Source organism: Malus domestica, chromosome 13 (genome assembly GCF_042453785.1).
Source record: "Malus domestica chromosome 13, GDT2T_hap1".
NCBI classification, from domain to species: Eukaryota; Viridiplantae; Streptophyta; class Magnoliopsida; order Rosales; family Rosaceae; genus Malus; species Malus domestica.
This window is the reverse complement of record NC_091673.1, coordinates 37,993,716-38,005,588: the sequence shown is the minus strand read 5'-3', so window position 1 is coordinate 38,005,588 and position 11,873 is coordinate 37,993,716.

The following is an 11,873-nucleotide window of genomic DNA, read 5'->3' as shown; positions in this document are numbered from 1 at the left end:
TGATTTTTAGTAATGAACAATTCATGTGGTCCATCAACATATTACATTACAACACTCCCCCTTGGATGACCATACGTCAATTTTGGTTGCCTCGTTAAAACCTTGATCTATTTTGGATGCTCCCCTTGATGGGTATCTTTCCCCAGATTTTGAATTCTTCAATTTGGCTGATTACTAAGTTGATGTAATATGATACCATGCATGATAATTGAAGTGTTTGCTTCTGAAGGTGGTTCGCATGCGCTCCAAATTTTAATGGGTTGCAAGTATTAGCCAAATACATTCATGACTAGCTTCATGGAGATATGTATTTATGAGAGATATGAAGATGCATCAATGAATCCTTGCTTCCTTGATCGTTGCAAAGTCAATCTATTTTCATATGTAAATACAAATCTTTTCTGAGAGCGATTTGTATGCAGGCTAAAGAGGTATTAAAATTTTGCTTGCCTAATAAGACCATGACTTTTAGTGAGTTCTTTGGAATAAAACAAACACATGTCTATAATGTCCTGGAGATATCAACAAATAAACTTTATTTCATTGCAATATCCATTTTTTTGGTATTATGCTACACAGGGAGTGTAACATCTGATTTAGTGTGTATAGTAAAGCACATACTTTATTAAGATATGGTACTCTTGGACCAAATATCAATTCATCATTTCCCTCACGAGGATGAATGATCTTTCTTAGTGCCTAAAAATTAATTTACCATTTGAGTGTTCAACTCATGATCTTCAATCCAAATGGTTCTTTAATACCATATAACCCTTTTGGTGGATAAGAATCATGTTGGCATATTGTTCGATATGTAACTCGAGACAATATTCCTTTCAACACTTTATAATCTTTCTAGACTCTTAAGGAGTCTCATTCTAATATTATCAACTCTTGCAAGAAACTTAGTATGTTGCAACAACATCATAGTGATAGTACTCACTAAGGAGATTTATACAATCCACTGGCATTGAGTACATAATTTGTGCTTTACCTTTCCAGGGCTTTCTTCAAGCAATTTGAATCCTTCAAGGATTTTCTACACTTCCTAACACATTCTCCTTGGAATTTATACAGAGTAACTTCCTTCCATGTATACTTGAGGAATTTACTTGTGGAGATATGCTTCAGGCATCAGAAAGTTCGTGTACATATAATTCTCCATTTAAATGAACAAGTTTCACAATGAGAAATCATGTTTGCAGGAGTATATCACAGTTTTAGGTTTCAACTAGGAATCATGTGTCATATCATGTGAGTGTAGTTCATTGTATCACAAATGCCCATATGTAACCTTTTGGGTTCAACATCATTTGGAGATTTGTACTATAGGTCCATTTTTCCACATTCTTAATCAACTGTAATGGAATTGCCTTTCTCCATTTTGGCCAATAATTTTGCTTTTTGTTGACGAACAAAAGAACGTGGCTCAATATCAACACAGCTCTTTGATGAATTTAGTAGCTATTGTAAAACCAAAATTAACATTGGTAATCATCAATTCGTGATCCCATAATTCTCATGTGCATGCGCATGCATATTTATAAGCATTTCATTACTTTGGATATCCTTACCTTACATTGTCTCTTCTAGGACAATCATCTCTTATTAGATGAATTGTTTGAGAATTTGGATCATAACCTCCTCTAGAGCGTTATAGAGTTTGGATTTTTAATCTCCACTTATGAGGAGTTGAATCATTGGAAACTACACATCGATCATGCTTCAGGCATGAGATATATTAAAATTTTCGTGTCCATGGATTATCCCTTTTGGCACTTGAATCCATGTGGCGACTGTTATGCTTCGAGCATGCAACAGTTTAGTAGTGCCAAGTCTATGGATAGTCTGACTGAGACTCCAATCTGTGTGGCATCTCTGTAACTTGTAATCAATTAGTAATTTTCATTACCTTTTTGTACATCATGTGAATTATATAAATTGGTAGTGTTTGTTGGGGTTGTAAGTAGGATTCCCATCATTGAACTTTGGTCTTCCATTCACTCAAGGCTTCCATGGGCTCATCGTTGATTCTTCTGCTTCAGTCTCTTGCACAGTAGAAGTGGTGCGCAATCCATCACTTCTTGGTGACTCATCCATGCTTGGCATCTTTAGTGTAAAAAACCAACATCATACCAATTATTTTGCGGTGTTGGTGACTTGAGGCCCAGCTCCAACAATAGTTGAAGATGACTACTTGAGAGCAATGCAAGGTAAGCAATCAAGGAAAAGTTCCAGGCAGTCGGTTCCTGACCAGAAGTTTGATTTCAAGTTCCAACTGATTGCTTTCTTTATCCTTATCTTGTAAGCAAAAGCAAGGGCAAAGGAAAAGACAAGGAAATAGCATGATATGAGATACTCTTGCTTTCGACCCTGATGGTATGGGATACTTTTGCTCTTGAATGAAAAAGTATAAAATCTTAATGTAAACCTTTTCGATCGAAAATGGTTTCTTGCTGAGAAAATGAGTTTGATATTTTGAGGATTTGCTTGAAGACGTATTCTCATAGAGAAAGGAGACTGAATATGTTGAGAGGTTTGGTTACAGATGCATTCTCGGCAAGGAAGATGAGTTAGGCGTTTTGGAGGTGAGCCTTGCAATCGAAGACAAAGGTCAACATATATAGGGATTTCCCAATAGCAGGTAGTGGTGCGGTTGTGACCTTGTCACCCACGTTTGTTGGCAATAGTGGTGTAGTTGGAATAGTGAACTTTACGCGTTTTAACTTTGCCAGAGATATTTTAACAGAGTTGTCCTTAATATCCAGAAAGTTGAGATTTCATCTGAGAAAATGTTGACAAACTTTATTCAAGAAAATTCGGCTTTTGAAATTCAAAAAGCGGTGCTCTTCAATTTTTGAACAAGTGGTTGTGTTGCCTCTCTTTTTATAGAGGTATTAATTGTATTCAAAATGCACGCTTTGAAAATTGCCCGCCTTTGAAAATTGTGTCTGTTGTATTTTTGCGATTTCATATATCTAACCCTTTTCTTTCATCATTTTCTGAAACTGGCTTGCCCATCTAACCTTTATTTAGATTTGAGTCTCGGGGGAGATGCACACGTCCCGCTTCAGGATAATATATGGTGCCAGTCCTTTTTATCTTCTAATGGCCTTCTTACGATTGGAGACCCTATGATGAAGGATGATATAACAGCTACAATAGTAGCTAGGAACCTTTTCACTCCCAGAGATAAAAGAATACTTTCAAAGAGGTCTGATGAATTGGCTATTCAATACTCCTTGGCTTTTATTGTTCAGTGTGCGAGTTCTGTATCCAACATGGGCCAATGTCTACTTGCTCAAACTCGCCAATTCAAAACATTAATGGCTGAGGTGGCAAGTCTTAGACAAGAGATCAGAGGGTTCAAGCACGAGAATAAAGAGTTGCACAAATTTGAAAATATTTACTCGACGAGCATGAAAAGAAAGCTCGATCATTTGCATGAATCTGAAAGTTGGGTTCAAAGTGATCACCAGAGATTTGTGGCTAGATTCCGAAGGCAACTGGTGCCTTCTCCTTCTGGTGTTTTGCCAAATAGTGGGGCGTCACATGATCAATCTCCAGTGTGTCCCCCTTCTGGGATACTGCCAAGTACTGAGGCTTCACATGAACAACCTTTATGAAGGCGCCCCCCCTCCCCCCCCCCCCCCAATTTGTTTGTTTTTGTAGTTGTAACTCACGTGTATGTATAATTGTTTTTTCCCATTTGATTTTATACATGTCTAAAAGCTTCTACTTTAGCTTGTTATATGGGAACCCATAGAAACTTCTTGTTCCATAACTAATGAATTAATGAAGAGACGATGGAAACTTCTGGTTCTATGAATATGATTCAATGAGCCTTTAAGTATAAATGTTTTCTAATATCATATGCTTCCACATGAATTCTCGGGCATTATGAATTCATGAAAATATCTCTTGTGTAAGATGTCGATGGTCACATAATTGGGTTTTGCTCAGTTCATCATTTTCTTATTCCCAAAAGGAAGAAATTCAAGTATTACGGAAATTGTGATAATTAACTCATACCACATGTAACATATGTCTACACAAAATGTTAGAACTTCAAGTTCTTAACATTATTCATATTTTTAACTTCAGGTCAAAACATTATCATATGCACTTGGAATTTATTTTCAATATCGACATCATTAGAACCTTTAGGTTCATATTTTTGGAATTCATACCCATACTTAATCTGTACATGGATTAAGGAACTTATGGTCCTCATTTACATGAATCAAGGAACTTTTGGCCCTCATTTAATAGTTTATGGGCTAAGGTGATTATGGCCGTCATTTGAATTTAGTTGAGGATATGCTGCTCTCTCAGTTGATTAAAAAACTTAAGGTTTTGATTTTTGATCAAGGAACTTCGGTCCAATCTTTTTATATGATGAGGATCAAGAAACTTTAGGTTCTAATCTGATCAAGGAACTTCGTGTCTGTGTTATACTCATCATAACAAAATGTAGCATAGTAAGTAAATTAAAGCAATAAATAGTAATTTCAGCCATGGTAAATAAATTGCTTTTAAGTAAATAAAACTTGTGACAAGGGCTTTGATTCAGCACCATTAACAAAAATATCAAAGCTTAAAGCAAAGGGTAATAATTCTACCCACTATAAATAAATTGCTTTAAATAAATAGAACTTGTGATAGAGTTTTAAACCAGCACCATTCACATAAATATACCAAAATAGAAAAGGCAATGATTAAGTCTCCATCTTTTGTTTTTTGTTTTTCTTTGTCTGCCACTTTCTTTTATTTCATCCTTTTTATTTTATTTTCATTTAACAGTTCTAAATCCTTTTAGTTACCCAGTAAGTAATAGTAACAAAAGTCCCAATTGGTGTTCCTCCTTTGGTGAGTTTCGAAAGAGTCGAAACGGTTTCCATAAGTTTTGGAGTCAAGAGTAGTGTCTGCAACTTATGAGTAGATCAAATCGTTATATTTGACTCAAATTTTAGTATGATATGGATAAGAGGATACCAAACAACTTTTGTGAAGAAACGGTTTTGACCTAAGCTATTGAAAATGGAGTTTTGGTACTCATAAGATGATTGTCCAATTTTCTATGGAATTGAAAACTGGGTTGGTGTTTCATACATTTGTGACGATCGCACCATTGGAATTTCTGAAATTTTGGTATGTTATAGGCACTGGGCGGATGAACAACTTTTAAGAAGGAAGCATCTCAATCCGAGGTGAGAAAGTTGGAGTTTAAAGGCTAATTACATAGCTGTCAGATTTTCGGCCAATAATAATGATAATAGTTATATAACCAAATGTATATTTACTTTAAGAAAATTAGTCATACAGAGATATGAAGATGAAATGAAAAGATTTTCTTATCTGTGAGATTCCAACCAACGGAGGTGAGAGGTAGTTAGTACTTCACCAGATTTATGGCGTTGTGTTTTCCACTGACATGAGAGCTTCTCATGTTGATAATGCGCTGTAAAATTGACGGTATGTGTGCAGTGGAATATAAAATAAATAAGACACAATATTTATGAGGTTCAGCAAGCCTACGTCCTCAGGGCAGCAATAGTAATATCTTTCATTATCTTAAATAATGGGAGTATAAAATAATTCTCACTATTTTCTCTCTTCTCTCTAACTTGGCTCACTGATACTTTCTCCTACATACATCTTCTATCTCTTCTCTTTTCTTTCCTTTCCTCCTTATGCTCTCATTTTATAGGCAAAAGATTATTGCAACAACACTATTCGCTTTACAAACTTTCTTCATATGAATAGTAATGATGACACACCCTGACCCGGAATGTCCGCTAGGACTCCGAATCGAGCTGTGCTGGCTGACACTTGGAAGGTGACGAAGCCATAAAGTGTAATGATGTGGAAAATGTGAATAAATTTAAACATAAAAGTGCCTAATTAAAAAAGTGCGCAGGTGAACGGGATTGAACCCATTTCACATGTGATGTTAGAGCACTAGAGCGTATAATATTATTACACCTAACCTGTCGTACATGTCACATTAGGTAACTCCGACTTGTGTGATAGTGTAGATTGATAAGCCATAGGTGCAGTTGTACATGTCACATTAGGTGACTCTGACTTGTGTGATAATATAGATTGATGAGCCATAAGTGCAGTTGTATATGTCACGTTAGGTGACTCCGACTTGCGTGCTAGTATATTGTCAAGCACATGCCTATATTTTTATTGCGGATGAATTATTCCCATTGTGTACTATTTCTTATATATATATTGTTGGCATACATTAAATCTTCATACTTATACGTAGTATGATTTTAAGGAAACTATACTTGTTTTATGGCGAGAGGTTAGTATATTCGAAAGTAAAGGTTTTCTTACAAGCGTTGTTTTGCTGACCCACTCAACTTTGTTTTTTTTTCGCCCCTCTAGGTTTAGTAGTTGTGCTTAAGTGTAAACGATCATTCTGGCAAATCTCAGGAGATGGTTATCTTTAGTGGTATAACCCTCATCCTATTTACTATACTGTCTTATGCTCTAATATACACTTAATGTCTTCGTCACCTTCCAGGTGTCAGCCATCACAGCTCGATTCGGAGTCCTAGTGGACATTCCAGGTCAGGGTGTGTCAAACAAACTATTCATGTGGGCCATCCACATATTACATTACAACAATTCAAACCTTGTTTTTGGTTTACAATGGAGGGTTTCAAACTCTTGTCCATCACTCTATCCACTCTCACCGACTTAGGTTACTAAAAAATGTACCTCGAGAAAGAAAGCATGTTACAGGCTAGTTTGACATTGCTAAAATTATTTAAAAGACAGTTTAAAAATAAAAATAAAAAGCTGGTTCTAAAATTGTGTTTGGTAAGTGAAATAAAAAGTGTTTTTTTGTCAAAATAATTGGTACAAAACAGCAAAAAGCAGAAATAACTCTATACCTACTTTTGAAAATAGTGCTTTTTTTCCACATCGCATCAACTCCAAACTGGCAGCCACTTTCTTGGGTGATGTGGTGAAGGAAAAATTTTGTCCTAGCTAAGAACATGTGAGAATATTTGAACACATATGCAAACTATTAACACATTAAAGTAGGCATGCATTCAAAAACAATTCTAAAACCCATGACTTTCAAAGCCTAGTGAATGGTGAACCATAAGACTCTTTAACAACATTAAAGAGCAGGTAAGATTTAGAGATTTATTACCCTTGAAGCTCATCCTTGTTTACACAAGGAATTCACCCAAGTGGATGGCCTTCAAGTCACCTCCTAGTTCCTTGGATATTCCTTGTGATTTCCTTCCCTTTTTGTGTTCCTTTGCTCCTTGAGGATGTAAGGAAAGGATCTCCAAAAACACCGAAGGTTTGGTGTCTCTAAGTCTCCACACCAAGGATGAGGTGTGAAGATGAAATGGATGACTTAGAGAAGAAAAGATTGCTAGCTATTTCTTCACTATGTGGCCGGCCTCCTTGTAGAAAAAGAGAGAATAATGTTTCATCTCTTTGCCTCAAAGAAAACCCTTATGAGAAAATAGCTATAAAGTTAACTTTATACTACATCACATTTGAGTGTCAAACTTGTAATTAATTCAAGTTTGCATCCACTCACCCTTATGGCCGGCCTTGTCTTTGTTATTGGGCTAATTTCCCATTTTGTTTTAGTTGTCATACAACTTAAACATAATGGGCTTTGTGGGCCAAAACACTTTTGGGCCCCACAACCCAAAACCAACTTAAAAGCCCAATATGAACCTTTCGTAAAATTAATTAACTAATTAATTAATCTTGACCATTCTCAATTAAACCATTTAATTGCTTATCCATCTCATTTATATTTCTTCACTTTCATCCTTACTCGGTGTACGATCCATTAGGTTCCAATTAGCGAGGCAGTGGGCGATTGTTACTCTTAACGATCGATTGTGAATTGAAACAACATTTCAATTCTTCCTTTATTGAAGATTAGTGTTTGCTAATCTTCAGGGCTTCCACAAACCATGAGTGACACCTAGCAACATGTCATGGCTACCCAAGCTAAATAGAATTGGTTGGAGAACCTATCCAGTTACAATTTCAATGCAATACGGTCCTTCTCTAATACAATACTCTTAATCACATTGTTTGAGTGATAGTTTGTTTAATGTCTACTATCCAATGTAATACTTATTTATATGATTCAATTGAATATGATTTGGAACATACTTCCTAAGTCATATTCGTATGCTTTGGCCAAAGACTCCCGAATCATATCTTAAAGTATTCTCCTTCCACCATGGAAGGTTAGAGATCCCTTGTTGTGCATTCATATGCCTACATGACTAGATAGCTTGACCCCAACAATGCCGTGGACACTCTCAATGGAATGCCGTGGACACTCTCAATGGAATGCCTTTGACATGATCAAAGATCAAGGACCTAACCATTAGACATCTATGATGCCTCAGGTTAAAGGACTACTTTGCATATTGCAACTTACGAGTTCTTACATGACATGTATGTTCGAACTCTCTTTTGATCGTTGTTCAGTGTACTTGATTACTCTTTCAAGCACCTATGTGTTTGTCTTAGTGTCCAACACTAAATGACTTGAGACTAGTCATACTCACGCTTGAGTTGACATAACACATACTAACCTTAGTGGATTGTCAATGCCCAATTGGCAATCCTATGGCTAGGAACGTTTTAGGAATGAACATAAGAGAAATGTCTCGTTAATCTAACTTACTTAAATAACTTCTCTCTTAGATCAAATACATTCCTTGGATTCCCTTATTGCTTAAACACATGATACAATAAATAGTGATTAACAATAAGCTTTGCCCTTCATTAAACATATAATAGTTTAATACAATAAGTATTCCAAAAGCTATTACATCAAATGAGTGGCTTTGTAGGCATACTTCCAACACGTGGTGGTCATGTTATTAGTGTTTACTTTTAAGGAAAACTAATAAAAAAGATTTCAAAACTTTGAATTTTAATCGAAAGTTTTATCCATTTGACAAAAAAATAAAAACAAAAGTTATCTAATAACTTTATTTAATAATAAGAACAAAGAGAAAGAAAATAAAATAAAAAACTTATCAAAGCGAGTGAGCGTACTTCAACCTTTTATTCTCGTGAAATGACATTGCAGAGCATTTTCCTTCGTCTACCTCCTCCTTTATATCTTTCTATCTCCCATCTGCATCTGGGTCTCTCTCTCAAACTCTTTGCATCAACACATATCAACATTAATGGTTGGAAATCGACTTTTTTTATTTTTTATTTTTTCTTATATGGCTTTACGGGTAACGATGTTGTCACTGTTTCACCACTTAAGCTTTCTCCCTCTTAGTGCTATCTTTTGTCTTCATTTCTGCAATTTAGCTCTTGTGATTGTAGGGTGTACAGACATTTTTTAAATTCGGGGTCTATGTGTTTAATGGTGTTGGATTAGATGGAGAATTTTAATTTCTAGTTGCAAAGGCTCATAATACAAAAGTATTAAGGATTAGAAAAATTTTAAAAAATAATATATATATATATATATATATTGTGGAGCCAAAAATAATCACAAGGCGACATGTGAATTCTTGGGTAAAAGAGGACAAAAATACCCTTGAGGCATACTGGGATTCCTACGCGCGAGCAGCGGGCAATCATCCCTAAACCAAGTCAAAAGTGCCCAAAATAGGTATCAACTTAAAACCTATTTCATTCCGTATATTTCTTACCTCTTTTTCCCTCTTTTAGCTAATCAATTAGCTATTTATTTTATTCTTTCCATAACTTCTAAAAATCATGATAAATGGCCAATTAAGGGGTTAATTGCCTATTTAATCCCTTAAATTGTCAATTAAGTGATCCCTTTGACCCATAAAACACCACATGGTGACCCATAAAACACCACATGGCCGGCCATCCTCCATGTTTTCTACCTTTTCTACCACATTTTCCCTTTTTAATTACCCTAATTAAACCTAAATTTAACCCAAAAACCCTAGCTAGGCCGGCCACCTCCTATCCCTATATATAGGCTCCCATTTTCACCAAAAAGCAAGTCCAACACTTTGGCAAAAATCCCAAAATTCTCTAAACACTCTTTCTCTCTAAATTCTAACTTTGGCATCGGAGGTTCTTCGGCCAAAGCCCCCCCATTCATCATAGGCGCGTGAGGCTCTTGGCCTTAACCTAAGGTGTTAATTGTTTTGTAGGTGCAAAATTGTCCAAGATCAAGGAGGAAGAAATTTGCATCCACAAATTGGTGCTTTCATTGAGAGTTGAAATCCATACTCGTAGAAGACTCTCGCACAAAAAGGTTTTTTCTTTATTTTCTAGTCCATTTGAATATTTTTCATACGTTCTTATTATTAGAATTTTTTACTTGCAAAGGTTCTTTGATAAAACGTATAAGCAAAATATAATGGCTAGAAATTTAGAAAATTCCACAAGTGAAAATTCTAATGTTCAAGAAATGGGATTGCGGAGATCCGCGAGGCTAAATGCGGTAATAGGTGGAGCAGCACCACCACCACGAGTTTCCACCACGGGAACCACTACGGTGGCTACCTCGGTAGCCACTCGTGGCGAGGTCCATGGTGCTTTCACCACGACCCGAGCTGTGCCATCCAAGGCTCACGGCACCAAGGCCACGGCCCAAGCCGTGCCATCCAAGCTTGCACGCGTCCGAGCCTAAGCCTCGCATTTGCATGCATCACGCGCTGATAGGGGTGGGCGCGGTGCGGTTTGGTGCGGTTTCGAGTGAAACCACAACCGAAACCGAAACATTTTGCGGTGCGGTGCGGTGCGATTTTGAAGCCAAAACCGAAATGAAACCAAACCGTTCGGTTCGGTGCGATGCGGTTTCAAACGGTTTTGGTTTGGTTTTTGAGAAAAAAAAATTTACAATTTAAAATATACACATATTTATGCATAAGACGGTCTTATTTTCTTCGTATATTAATTAATGAATATGCAGTAAAATTACAGCAAAACTGCAGCAAAAAAGAGTCAAAACTGCAAAAAAAAAATGCAGCAAAACTGCATAAAAAACAGCACCAAAACAATACCAAAAACTGCACCAAAGCTGCACAAAACTACACCAAAAAAATGCAGCAAAACTACATAAAAACAGCGGCAAAACTGCACAAAAAACTGCACAAAACTGCACCAAAACTGCACAAAATTGCACCAAAAAATAATGCAGCAAAACTGCATAAAAAAACAGCACCAAAACAGCACCAAAAGTGCAGCTAATTTGTACCAAACTTGTACCAAAACTGCAGCAAATGACAACTACTAAAATTGAGACAACATCCAATGCATCAAAGGGTTTAAATTTTAAATCCTTATGCATCACATCTACTAAAATTGAACTTGATCACCAATCACAATACTTTACAACCCAATTGAAAGGTTAAGTTTGCCATAATACAAACCTATAAGTTATAACCTAGTTGAAAAGTTTAAAATATAAGTTATATAACATTTATTCATTATATGGTGCGGTTTCGGTTTCGGTGCGGTTTTGAAAACCCAAAATCGAAACCAAACCGTTTTGGGTGCCGCGGTTCGGTTTTGAAACCGAAACCGTTTCAAAACCGCAAAACCAAACTGTTTGGTGCGGTTTGATTCAATTCGTGTTTCGGTTTCGATTTTCGGTTCTAAGTGCCCACCCCTACGCGCTGAGCAGCCCACTCCCGTGGTCCAGCCTGCTCCCAACGAGCAGCCCACTCTCCCGGCCCAGCCTGCTCTCATGGCCCAACTTGCTCTCACAGCCCAGCCTGCTCCCGCCAAACAGCCTACTCTCGTGGCCCAGCTTGCTCCCGACGAGCAACCCACTCCCGTGGTTCAGCCTGCTCCCGCCAAGCAGCCTGCTCCCGACGAGCAGCCCACTCCTGTGGTCCAACCTGCTCCCATCG